The sequence below is a fragment of the Zootoca vivipara genome, chromosome 2 (genome assembly GCF_963506605.1).
Source record: "Zootoca vivipara chromosome 2, rZooViv1.1, whole genome shotgun sequence".
NCBI classification, from domain to species: Eukaryota; Metazoa; Chordata; class Lepidosauria; order Squamata; family Lacertidae; genus Zootoca; species Zootoca vivipara.
Window position 1 is genome coordinate 40,203,230 of NC_083277.1, and position 14,060 is coordinate 40,217,289.

A 14,060-nucleotide genomic window follows, 5' to 3' on the forward strand; every position below is an offset into this window, starting at 1 on the left:
TCATGTGTTCCTTCAGGAGGACACTAGGGGCTTGGGGGGGGGAGGAGGTGTGCATATGGGTGGGGAGCCCAACCCACCACACCACCGCCCAGCTCCCCCCCCCCACTTGCATGCAGTCCCCAACCCACTGATCATTATATTCGGTCCTAAGGGCAGTAAGTTTGCTCACCCCCTTCATAGACACAGTGCTTTCTTCTAGGGGGACACAGAGGTACACATACCCCTAAACATTTTGTGAATCTAAGTTTGGCTTCATTGAGGGGCAATATTTCAATATGAGTAGGAAAATGAGAGTACCCCTAAACATTTTTAAAGAAAAAAGCACTGCATAGACAGCTTAACATTTTTCTCTCCTTCCTTCAGTTAATCAGTGGAGCTTTGCTTGGTGGACAACAAAGATATTGGGACTCAGGTCTCTTAAAGGACCTTCTGCAGAATACAAACATGCATCATCTTCCCCATCCTAATAGAAGTATGACTGCAGGAAAATAACTCAAGAATTGCTTCTTTCCTCATTGTATCCTAAGCTGGCAGAGAGATCAAAATGCACGATGTACCATTCCCTCCAATCACAAAAGTCAGGGATAATTGAAGCTGTCAATGCTCAACAGAAATAAACTTCAATGCTCCTTTAAATCTTGATCTTAAACACTACTGATGGAACTTGAACTTCTTTAAAAGCTGTTTTTTATGCCTGTTACATTCCCTCTCCCCCAACGTATTCTACAAAAGTTTAGAGGTGGCATCCATTTATTCCATTTTAAATGAGCTAACAGTTTACTTCACGGTCCTCCCAAAGGCACCTTCACCAAGATTCTGCAATATGCAAATGTTTCTATATGCAATTGACTTAAAACCAGAGTTAATCAAGTAACACACTTTAATCCCCTGACAATCTTAGAGTCATCCCTTTATTGTCAAGGGGACTGCTCCCTTAGAAATATAAGCATGTGTTGTGGGACCAGCCAGATATGACAGATGCAGTCACATTGCTTTGTTCATGTGTCTACCCGCAAGGTAGTGTAATGCAGCAAGGTCATGTAATAAGATAAACTTTTCCCTCCCCTCTCATCTCATTGCACTGCCTTGCTGCAGACATTGCCCACCCCAGCCCCGGTGTTGGAGAAAAGGGCCTGGAAAAAACAGAGGGTGGTTCCTGGTATGTAATGCCAAACCCGTGGTTTGAGAAGTTGGCTTGCTTAGCAACCAACCAACATTTGTTTTAAATCAGCATTTCTGGTTCACACATGTAACACTAAGCCAACATTCTTAGAAAATGAAAGTGACCTCAGCAGAAGTCCTCCTATCGCTTTGGGAAAGATTCAACTTCCTGCTAAGGCGATCACTCCCTCAAGGCAATCATTTTGGTTTGCCAGATGGAATGAACCCCCCTCTCCCCCCCCACATGCTGTTCCAAGTATTTACCTAACAAACCCCCAGAGCCAATTTCATGGGGTATTGCCGGGGAGGGGGGGAGCCCCATTGCACAATCATAAGTCTTTATACCGGGCTTCTACTGACAGGACTCATTAGTTGAATCCTGCCCTTTCCTCGGGCTTGCTGAGGTTCACCCACATAGTGCTAAACCATAGTTTAGTGTTATGTGCAAACCAGTGTGCATGTGCACATGTGCAGTTAGGATTTAGCTTCACAAACCGATTTTCTTGTTTAAAAAAGGTGTGTGTGAATGCTTTAGAACACAATCCTGTTGACTGTTACTTGGGAGTAAGCCCCTTTGAACTTAGTGGGACTTACTTCTGGTTGGGCACTCAGCACCTTGCAGGATCAATTTCCAAAGAGCCCAGTAAGGCACAGTGGGCCTAAGGGATAGTGAAGACAGCTCAGATTCTATGTTTAGTTCACTGTCTCTGAATCGTATGAAAACAAGCCTCTCTCATTGTGGAGGACAGCTCTGCTTTAGTGAACTCCTAAGAAAACATGAATCACTCAACACTTATCAGTTCAAAACACCCGTGCAATTAACAATACTTCTTTTTTCCTATGGTATAATTATATACATTTTAATGCAATTACCACCCCTGTATTTTGTACATTAAACAGTAGGCAACCAAAGGAAGAGAGGCATTTTATTTTTCTTGGCTGAGCATTCCTGAAAAATAATAATATATTGCGAAACTGACTTGCCTGGTGATGCTGTCTCTACAAGATTAAAAAAAATATGAGGTGAGGAGTACAAGACAGAACTATGCTAAAAAAAGAATTAAATTGCAAAAAAGGCCCACATTTCTCTGCTGTATAGGAAAAGTTATGGCTTGTGCAAGACGCCACATACACCAGCAACTGGGCCCTAGCAACCTCAGCACCTGCGTCAAATCCACCTCCCTCCACCCCTGCCCCCAACAGCCATTGAAAAGTAAAAGCAAATAAATAAAACAAATGACCGTCAGTCAGTTCCCCCCAGTCCCTGAAGCCGAGGTCATTAGGCAGATTAAAGTTCCCAAGCTTTGGCCAGAGGCACAGTTAGCAAAGTGCAGTTAAAGTGCCCAAATTGGATTACTACTTCTCCTCGGTCTCAGTGCCAACTTGGCCAGCAGATTGGATGTGTGAGATAGGAAAGGGGGGGAGGGGGGAGGGAGAGCCCACAGGCTGCTCTGCAAGCTGTCAGCCTTAGCAAAGTGGGCTCCTGCAAGAGCTGAAGAGAAGGGCTGGAGCTGCATTCAAGACTGTGTCAAAGACGCAGGGGGGTTCTAATCTTGCAGCAGGAGGGAAGTGCACTCTGCGCACCCTCAGAGACACGAGTCTAGTATTATTTTGCCTGTGACACGACCAAGCCCTGGCGCTGAAATACATTCCAGGGCCTGACACAGCCACCAAGTGGTAGGCAATGCTTTCGGCAGAAATAAAGAGTCGTCTTCCTGGAAAGAAATGATAGCATTTCCAGAGGACCTCTGAGGGAGGATGAATAACAGGCCACTTCAGCAGAGGTTTACAGAGAACCAAGTGAAAGCCAATCTGATTTTACCCAGCAGGCCATCTTTTAGAATGTCCATCTTTCATACGCAGTAATAGTCAGCATTTTTGATCCAGGATCAGAGCAACAAGTTTTTACTCTCAGTGATACAGGCAGGCAAAGGTACTAACAATGCCACCCAAGAGGCTGTGAAGACCAGAGAATGGGTTTTCCAGTGCGCCTATTCAAGAAGCATTTATGTGCGTACCTATCTTCATGGTCACCTGAAATAGCAGGCGTCAGAAAGCAAATTGCTGCTCGGTAGCAAGGAGTTTTCAATCTCCTGCAAGAATTGGGGGGTTTGGGGGAGGGTGTTCTTTTCTGTAGCAAGCAGGAGTCACTGGAGGATCCGAGAACAGAAAGGAGCAACTGCCAAGGCAGGAGGCAAAAGAAAGGCCCACAAGTGGAAACTGTGTCTCCCGCCTCAACACCTCACCCCACTGCAATCAGCTCTTTTGCCCTCTCTCCTGCTACCTCTAGCAAGAAAGACAGACAGATAGATAGATAGGGGAGGGCAGAGCACTCCACTCTTCTGTAGGTGGTTTCTACCTTGCCACATTGAGGCAGGGCCAAGTATTACAGTAAACCCTTTGGCAGAATAAAAGCAAAATACACAAGATTGCAGATTCTGCAGAGTATTCCTCCCCCCCCCCAAAAAAATTTTTTTAATGTTTCAGAACAGTAGAAAGAGGTCCTCAAACGGATATTACAAGTAATTTAGACTACAGTTCCAGCAGATGGCTCCGAGGGCCACGTGGGCAACTCACTCCCATCAGGAGCAGCACCTCAATGCCTTCCACATGCGCTGCGTCAGGAAGATTTTGGGCATCACATAGCAGGACAGAGTCTCAAGCAAAGAGACGTGCTCTCCTCAACTACATTCCCAGCATGTTCGCACTTCTGTCTACGCTGGGCTTGGTGATGTCCACAGAATGGAAGATGGTAGGATACCCAAGGATCTACAGGGAGCTGGCTTCAGGCACCAGGCCCACTGGCAGGCCAACTCTGCGATACAAAGATGTCTGCAAACATGTCATGAAGGCTAGTAGCATTAACCCCACCATGTGGGAATCCCTTGCAGACAACCGCAGCGCCTGTTGACTATCAGTCAGGTTGTGTATCCACAGTAGTGTCCAGAGGAGGAATGGCCACTGAGAGGAGCACAGAGAGAAGGAACGCCATGATGCATCTGCAGCAGCACAACTGGATGCCTTCACCTGCCCCAGCTGCAACAAAACATCTCTCTCCCGTGTCAGTCTCTACAGCCACAGCAGGCGTGGTAACTCTCCGACGTTTTGCCTTCACCTCCAAAGGTTCACTCTTCCATTGTCTCCCGAGACAAACTGATGCCAACAAAACACATGGGCCTGCACACACTCCTCAGTTCCTCAACAGTAAATGAGGACAGCAAACACTCCCAGCCTATCCATTCCACTTAATGCTCCTCTCGCAGAGTTTACAAAGAGAAAATACTTTAAACAAAAGACTCAGATAATCTTGGCAGCTGTAAAATGTCATCACTTACAAAACTAATCTTATGGAGTTTAATTACATAATATTATGAGATCATCTAGCATCTTCACTCACCAGAAGTGGAAGGGAGGAAAACCCTTTGCATTTAATTTAGGCTGAGGTTTGACATCTGAAGTTCAGTGACTGTTCAGGCAACCAGAAGGGAATCTCAGCATTTTGTTCCACAGAGAACAAAGAGGAAAGGTTGGGGCAGGTGCTTTCTGTGCCCTTGCTAAACGAGCAAAACCTCCAACGTATATACAACTTGTTTTAAACAAAACTCTTGATGGTCAGTTAATGTTTCTCTGGTATCAAAAAGGCATTTGCCTGGGGTTTAAAGGGTCTGGGAACAGGGAATGACATAAAAGCAACAGCAGCAAAGGTCAAGCTGGCACAGAAACACATCATCCAAAAGTAATGGCTGCTCCAGGAGGAAATGCACAGACATGACTGAGCTTTTTATTTGAGGAGCAGTGTGGTTTCTTTAGCTCTTTTCTAAACACACGGATTGACCGCCACTAGAAGTGCTGAGCGGCTGCTCTTCACAGGGTGAAACTGGACCCACACCTCTTAGCAGGTCAAAAGACATCCTTTATGAAAAGGCATTACCCACGCTTGAGATGAACTGAATTTGCTAAGTACACCTTCCTTTTATCCACCACTTCGGCATCCTACCACAAAAGGCTTTTGATCAAATAACACACCCAAATATATCTGGGCGGACAACTTGTGTGCGTTTACACACACAAAGGAGAGACGTATGCACTCACAGCCTGCCAGCTGCCAGAAGAATCACCTTGGGTATCAAAGATAGGCAACAATGAGAAATCCATGTGCAACACCATTAAATCCAAAAGCAAATAGCACCCTCACATATGCCTTTCTCACTGCTACCAATTCCCATGACAGAAGGTCACTTAATACAACACTAGTTGCGTGCTACCACTATTTAGTAACAGTGAGGGTCTGGGACATATCCAAGGGCGCATACTCCAAACATGTGGGGCAGTGGCTAGACTTGTGATACCTCAGTGTCATCCATTAGAATTGAACCCACAAGAATACTCCCCTACAGATACACACTGCAGGGGAATATTAGTACTTGTGGGGCAAACCTGTATTTCAGTGAAACCTCACCACTATTACGGGTCATTTCACTGAGGAATCGCAAGAGTTGGAGGGATCTTTGTAGGCAATCTAGTCCAACCATTTGCTCAATGCAGGAAATTCAGAGCTAGGGCACCCCCAAGAGATGGCTGCCCAGCCTCTACTTGGAAGACCTCCAGTGAGGCAGAGCCCATCATCAGGTAACTGGTTCCATTAATGGAACTACTCTTAGACTCAACTAATTTCTCCTAAGGTTCAGCTGAAACCTACCTTTGTATAAGTTAAGATCCCTTTCTGCCCACTAGGGAAGCAGAGGACAAGTCTGGGCCCGTCTTCTATGTGACAGCGCTTCAGGTATTTGAATGGTGCTATTGTTTCCCCCCTCAGCCTTCTCAAGGCTAAACGTAGGCAGTTCCTTCAAGCTCTGCTCATTGGATTTGTTTTCCGTAACCCTGGCTATAGCTCCTGCTGTGTAGCCCCATCTTCGTTTCCCTCCTCTAGCTCTGATCCAAGTTATCTATATCCTCCTTGAAGGATGGCACCCAGAACAGGGCAGAGTGCTGCAAATGTGGTCTGACTAGTGCAGAATAAAGTGAAACTAATATTTATTTGACTTGGTTCTTTTAATGCAGCCTAAAGACATTGGCCTTTTATGAAGACACGTCACACTGCAGACCCAAATTCAGCTTGTAATCAGCTAGAATTCCAAGGTCCTTTTCACATGTACTACTGCCAAGCCAGGTATCCCCTGTCCTATACTTGTGCATTTTATTTTGCCCTTGCATTCATCTCTATTGAATTTCAGTTCATTAGTTTCAGCCCAGTTTTCCATTCTAACAATATAACTTTGAATTTTATTCATTTCCCCTGCAGTGTTAGGTGCTTTTAAGAACAAAGAACAATCCAACTCTGCCTCCCTCCCACCAAATCCATTTACCTTTAACATTAAAAATTTGTATTGTGCCTTTCCCCCATTTAAACCTCACAACAAACCTGTGAGGTAGACTGAAAGTGACTTACCCAAAGCTGGCTATTAAGCTTCACATAGCAGACTGGAGATTTCCCACAACCAAAAACCACTAACCACTGCCCCACATCACGCAGAATATGGTGTACCACAATGAGACTATAGGCAAGTAAGGTTCACCACCGCACTAGATGTTTACTGTAGGGTGATAGATGTAGCAAAAACAGTTTCCTGAAATCACACATATTGTGGCACATACTGGAGCAAAAAGTGGAAAACCCAGGGTCATCAGAGAAACCTCTTAGAGAATCTCCCAGTTTAGCAGCAACCATGTTTACTGAGACTATATTGGTTTCCTAGAGCAAACATGGGAAGCGCAAACAGACACATGTTCTTAACACCCATACAAATGAGTGCACAAGGTTGTGCCTTCTGATACATGTGCAAAAGGATGGGCAGCTGTCATTCATATTTCACTGCTCCAGAAAACACCAGTGTACCTGCAGCAAACACAATCATGGTATATAAAAGGGTAGAATCACTCCCCGGTGTGATATACCAGCATTTCCCAACCTGGTGCTCTCCTGGTGTTTTCAATTCCCATCAATCCCAGGCACCTTGTTTGCCTTTGGAAAAGAACAGTAAGCTAGTGAAGATGCTGAACTTTGGGTGTTGTGTGCTTCCAGAAGGCCACTCATCAGGAGCTCAGTTGCAACGCATTACTGGTACATCTATTTCATAATCAGAGGAAGCCCAACAAAAAGCAAATCACAGGATGTGTTCCACTGTGACATGGCTCAACACTTCTCAGTCTAGTTTTTACTTGCCACTGATTTCTGTATCACTTTGGCTAAGTCTCCCTAGAATTTTACCATTATATGACGGCAAGGTTGAAGACTGGAGGAAATATGAATGTGCTTGAATGCAAAGGAGCATTAACAGATGTACACAGATGTCTACAGTTGTGGGTGTGGGTGTTTGTCCTCACAACACCCCAGTAAGGTAAAGCAACTCTCTCGCATCTCACTCCACAACTTATAAAGAGATAATAGTATGGTGCTATCTTTCAGGGGTACTGTGAGGATAACTGTGTATGTACTGCAGGGCAGTTAAATTTCTATGGATGTCGGCTTGGTATAAGCATCTCGGATAGGTAATTAGTGCCTCTGGGCCCCTGTGTGCATTTGTTTTATTACAAAGGAGACTGTTAGGGATAGTGATGTGGTTCAAAATAAATTTGAGTTAGATGCGACGCCAAAAACTGCATCCTGCAAGCAGCACTCACACTGACTCCAGGGGGCATTTGCCTACTTCAGAAACAAACAGTGGGGTTCCTCAATTGAACACCCTCCATTCAGGCAGGAGACAAGCCCCCTTACCGACACAAGTGGCAGAGGGCATAAACTAATGCCAGTACTCATCATCAGTTCAGGAGTCATTCATAGCCTCCACTTCCCCAAAATGCACATTGTTCTCATAAGGCCTCTAGTGCTGCCTTCCATTCTGACCCCAACTCTCCTTGGGTGGGGAGGAGAGAGTGAGCTGCAGTTATTTTTTAAAAATTGGTAACCATGCAGGAGACACACAAACAAACAAACACAAACACAAGGCTGGGCAGCATTTAAGCGGTGTGTGTGTGTGTGTGTGAGAGAGAGAGAGAGAGAGAGAGAGAGAGAGAGAGAGAGAGAGAGAGAAGAGAGAATAACAAATTAAATTCCCTAATAATTAAGGCTGCACTTAACTTGTTAGAAACGAACTCACCTGAAATCAGTGGCATTTATTTGCATGTTTAGGTAAAAATCACAATTCCCATACAGTACATAAAGTGAAATCTAAAAACTAGGTGAGTAACTGTATGAAAACATCTGGCTTAGCAAGGTAAATAGATCTGATGATGTAATTATCATGTGGGGAATGCCTGTTTGTTTGGAGAACACTGGTTTTTAAAAGAATAAAATGGTGTGGGGAGATCCAGAAAAATAAAGTTTACATTCAATATACTATTTTTGAAACAGTCTATTAAAGTTAAATTAATAACGTTTTACATGAACATGTAACGCTGCCTTACACTAAATCAAACCCTTGGTCCATCTATGATGCTGAGGCAGGTGTGCATCTGGTCAGTGGATGGGAGACAACCTTTATGAACCCAACATATGCCACCTTGAGTACCATGATGGAAGTAAGGTGGGCTATAAATGTAGAAAATAAACACTTCTAGTTCTGGCTCTCCAGTGTCTCAGGCAAAGGGGCTTCCAAGCACTGCTACTTAAGATCCTTTTACTTAGAAATGCCAGGAACTGAAGATGGGACTTTTTACATACAATGCAAGTACTCTATGAGGGAGTGATGGCCCCTCCCCTAAATATCTGAAAACGATGGCACTTGCTAATGGAACAAGCAGTCCAGATCCCAATGGAGAATGTTGTCAACAATTGGACATATCTGAACATAAGAACGTAGTTTAATATACATTCTAATTTGGCAGGAGGGGTGTTTTAGTGTCCCTGAAAAGCTTGCTATGGTATCACACAAATGGGACAGAACTGTGAAAAGCAAGAATCACCCTCTGGCTATTGTTTTTGTAAAATCTACCAGAGAGGAATACATGCATGTTAGGCACAATGGGATCTTAATCCAAACAGGCAGATCAGGTTAAAGGGAGGAATCAGCAGGATCCAAAACAAAAATACAGATCCAGAGTGCAACCCAGCGGATTACTAACATCTAGCATTCCCCACAGCGTCTTGCTCTGTTACACGATCACATATTTTGGATCTAAACTTCCTTCCCACCCACACAGACTCGATATTGTCTCAGCACCACCAGCACTGTAATTTACTAATATAAAACAAGTTGAACTATGCAAACAGTCTGAAGCAGAAGATTTTTTTGTAAGCCTCTTCTCTTTATAACCCACTTAAGAAATTATCTCTGCCTCTAGCTGCAAGTTGTAGGGGGATGGCCTGCTAATTTGCTTTGATTTCCTCACTCTGCACAATTTGGTCACAACCAGTATCTTAAGAGAGAGAGATATCGAGTCACTCATTTTACCCACTGAGTACATACAAAAGACTTTGAGATTGTTCAGGAAGCAATTAGATGCTATACAGAGGGAAATGTTTTCAAATGAATAACCTTTGATGCAGTCAATAGCCCTGTGCTCATCCTTTGCAGATCCCTCTTCCATCATTGCAACAACAAAAAAATGGATGAATAGTTTTTATTCCACTGAAAGGGCAATAACCAACTGTATTCTAAGAAGTCTGTTTGCTTACAGATTTCATCTTAAGGGAGAGGGAAAACTACTTCCTAAAGGCAGCTTTCGATCTGAACTTTTCTTCCTGCTGTGCTTCTAAAAGGATTATTGTAAATGTTAATTTGTACAATATTGAGGATACTTCCTTCAAAACACGTGGGCATGAGGGAGTGGGGAAAGGGTTTTTAACTAGAAAGGCTAAATCCCTCACCTCTTCCTAATTTACCAGATCGCTAACTAGGTTCATTCTGTAACTACTGATCTCATGTAAATTCTGCCTATACCCTCCTTGCTTCACAATCCCCCAGTCAGAGCTGGTCAATCTAGACGCTTAATCAATATGCATAACACACGGCTAAGGTAATGAGAGAGAATTTCACTGGATGGAAAGGAAGAATGCACACACATAAAAAAATCAAAGGGAAAAAAGGGATCAAATATTCATTTATTGATTGGACCCAGACCACATCTGAATGTCTGCAAAGCCCTGCACTCAAATATGCTGGAGCCTTGCAAGTGTGCTTTGGACACAGATTTTATACCTGTATCACACACACACACACACACACACGTACATAGGACCCAATAACTAGCACAGTGGTTCTAGGAAAGCAATTCTGAAAAGCAAATATGCAAGCAAGAGCTACACTCTGCATAAATGGGCTTATTTTTATTTGAACAAATTTATTCTTTACCTAGACATTTACCCTGCCTTCCCGAAAGGGTTCAGGGTGGTTTACAACCTCCAGTTTTTGTTTAATGTAAAGGCTTATTCATATGCATTATGGATAACACCTACACACAACACACAACAGCCTCTCTTATTCGCTCCACAGAGCTATATTTATCATCTGGGTGCAAGGAGGGTTGCTGTTGGGTGGCAGAGCTTCGGAGCCTTTCCTAAACTACACCATAATCAGCAAGAATAATTCATGAATGAATAACCCATAATATGGTGCTACGTGCTTTTCGAAGCGCTGTGCAAAGGCTCCTTGAATCCTTACAGCACTCCTGGTCCACAGATTCTCTCATTACCAGATGGGGGCAGAAAAAGTGGGGGGGGGGCTATTACGCTTAAGGAACTAAGCTATACAACAAGACCCATCAGCAGCCGCCACCCTTAATACCAATGAGGGCAATGGGGGGTTGGAGTCACTGGACTGCTGGCTGGCCAGATTAGCTCCTGCTTGTCCATTAAGGAAGTTGACAAGCAAGGAGAAAGCGGTTTCCTTTTGGAAGGAGGAACTCAAGCAAGCTGGATGGAGGAAAGCGTCCCAGCAAGGAGAACCAAGGTGTGGGTACCTACATCCTACCTCACAGCAACGAGGCAGCCCCGCGGGGACTCTTCCGGCTGGGCTGGGGCATCTCTCGCTAAGCTCGAAGGGCTTCTTCCCAAGTCAAGGGGACGACTCGCTCCCCAGGCAAAGTTCTTCAACTCCGGGCGCCAGGAGGGACGGATTTAGGGGGAAGAGGGTCGGGCAGGCTTGGGTCACGGAAGGGGCAATGACGCCAAAACTAGGCTAAGGGAGAAAATGGTGTTCCCCCTCTTTAGACTTGCTATGGGTTGCAAGATTGTGCCGGGGGGGGGGCTTCCTCTAACTGCCCGATCTCAGCGGGCCTCCTTCCTACGTCCACAGTCCCCCACACCCCAATAAAAGGAAAATAGTAATCATCATCATCTTTGCGATCAAACTTTCCCCCTTTTGCAAATCAGGAGCGCGATGAGAGCGAGCAAGGGGGAATGGCTGTTGGAAATGACACGACCATCTCCGCCGGGTCCATTGCGCCGACGAGGATGACTGGAGAGTTGAGTCACTTTTCGCACTGCGAAGCTGCTGCCCTCCCCTCGTCAGCCTCCGAAGCCAGAAAAGACAGTGTCTATCCAAAGCCAGCTTCTCTCTCTCCACACACACACACACACTCTCCCCGCACACCCCCAAGGAAAAAAGGAAGGAAAAGATGCAATACAGCAGGCTTGCAGAGACGCTCGGCAAGCGCCGGCCCCCCTCCCTCCGAGCAAGGCGGAGGCAGGCAGGAGCTCCTGGAGAATAACCCACAAGCGCAAGGTAAATGCGGAAAGAGCTGGCAAGCGGCAGTCCGAGCGCCACGCTGCACCCGCGCAGCCACACATGCAGTCTGCCGTCCTCGCTCAGCTCTGCTGCAATTTTCTCCCCCCGCCCCGCCACCGCCGCCTTCAAGCGAGCTCCGTCCTTGCCTACTTTTCCCCCTTCGCCCAGGCATGGTGCGCAAAGGGGTGTGTTTGGAGGAGAAAGGCAAAGAGAGAGACCTCCGCATGCACGGAACCAGCGCGGCGGCACATTTTTAGTGCCTCCAAAGCTCTCCAAGGAAGCGCTGCTGCTGCTCCTCGTGCTCGGCCGCCGCCGCCGCCCTCCACCCCCGCTCCACTTTCCCTCCCCGCCGCGCATCTCTTGCTAGCGTCGCTGTTACAACCACATGCGGATCCATTCCAGTCCTTTCCATTTCGTTTCCACCACCCGCCACTACGGCCGCCGCTAACCACGCGCGTACACACGCCCTTCTCTCGCCCGTTGCAAAGGCTGCCGAGGTGCCGCGTTCGCTACGCACACTTTTTAATTGCCAGCGCTCCTCCGCGTCTCATTGTCAACTCTTCCCGCTCCGAGCCTGCCTCGCCGGCCACATTTCTCTTCTTCCTTTTCACGGAAGGACCCATGCAGTCTCTCTCGCTCTTCCTGGTGCCGAGATCCCCTCGGGAAAAAGCCTTCCGACCACACCATTCCGGGGCTAGCGTTTTTGGCCAAGCGATGAGCCGGTCCCTTTCTCACCCCACCCCCATGCCACATTGGTGTGTGTGTGTGCGCGTGCGTGCCTGTGTGTGTGCTCGCTCGTCTCACGCGCTTTCCCTACTTTACGATCTCCCAGGCACACACAGCGCACATACCAAAGACACCACCACCCCAAATAATAGCAGCGCCGTGGCGTCGGCGTTGCCGATCCCACCCAGCAAAAGAATCCAGCAAACTCCTCTCTCCTCCCGCATGCAAAAGAAATGAATAAATCAACTAAATGGAAAGCGGGTTTCTCGCCGCGTCCGGAACCGCAAATCTCTGCTCCCCACCACCTCGCCCCCAGTAAAACAGAAAAGGCTTCCTCCGAGCTAAGAAAGACTGAACATCTCCGTATGTGTGTGTGTTTTGTGTGTGTGTGTGTCTCTTGAATGAGGCTCAACTATCTCGGAGCCAAGCCAGGGAAGCGGAGAAAGGCGTTTCGCTACGCTCTCTCAACCCTTTCCATGCAAACCACCTCTTTCGCGTCTTCCTCTCTGCAACGTTCGCTTGCTTTTTTCAAACAAAACATTAAAAAAAAGCCGACCGCAGAAACGTATCCACGGAAAGCCTCCAAGAGGAAAGTTAGACGGGGTGACTTACAGCTTGAATCGGAGCTTGCTTCGGAGGCGCCTGCCATGATTACATTCCACACCGAACAACCCCCGCGTTGCAACTCCGGGCTCCGCGCTCTACTTGCTTTTCTGCCGCTGCCGCCGCCGCTGCTGCCCAGCATGAATGGAAAGGAATGCAGCGCAGGGTTCCAATGGAACTCCAGCCTCGATCTGACTTCCCAGGGAGGCAGACGGAGAGACACATTCAAAAGGGGCTGCAGTCGCTGCTCGGCTCGCCCGGATTCGGCCTCTAGAGGGCGCCCACACCTGTGCAGACCGGCGCGCTAGAGGAGAGGAGGAGGAGAGAAGAGAATGAAGAGCAGGCGAGGGGAGGCCCGCAAGCCGAAGGAGGATGGCGCGCTCTTAAAGGGGCAATGCCGCCCGAGGAGCCTTAAAAGCGGCGATGCTCGCAATGGCTTGTCAGAAGAACTGAGGGTGCCGCAGGAGGCGGGGCGGGGAGAATTTGTCTCAGGACTGGAGCAAGAATCGTCTCAGGAGCAGCAACACTCTGGACGTGGAAAGACGTGTCTTGCTTTGCTTTACAAGGGGATGGTTGTCCGGCTTTGCAAAGGGATGCAAAAGCTGCTTTGGCTAGGATGTAGAGCTGAATTAAAACGTTCGCAGCAAATGCGTTGCAGGCTGAACCGCGATCATGTCATCGCCGGTGAAAATCCCCTTGCCACGGAGAACTGTGAGGCATGGGGCACAATCCCCGAATGTTTCTTCAGAAGTAAATCACGCTGTGTTCAGTACTGTCTGCAGTAACCGGCAGAGGCTCTCCAGGGTTTGGGCAGAGGGGACATTCCTAGCCCTAGCTAGAGACGCC

The 14,060-nt window shown here is 46.9% G+C and overlaps 1 protein-coding gene across 4 annotated transcripts in view; it reads right to left on the reverse strand.

Annotated features, from left to right (window-relative positions):
* PLXNA1 (plexin A1) overlaps positions 1-13,484 on the reverse strand; it is a 303,760-nt gene extending 290,276 nt beyond the window's left edge. For 3 of the 4 annotated variants that reach the window (XM_035106479.2, XM_035106478.2, XM_035106473.2), the window contains exon 1: positions 13,224-13,484. The gene's annotated coding sequence lies outside the window, so the exon portion shown is untranslated. Of the gene's footprint in view, positions 1-12,402; positions 13,160-13,223 lie in introns of those variants that run through there. The other variant, XM_035106474.2, reaches the window with a different exon arrangement.
* Positions 13,485-14,060: the final 576 nt, after the last annotated feature.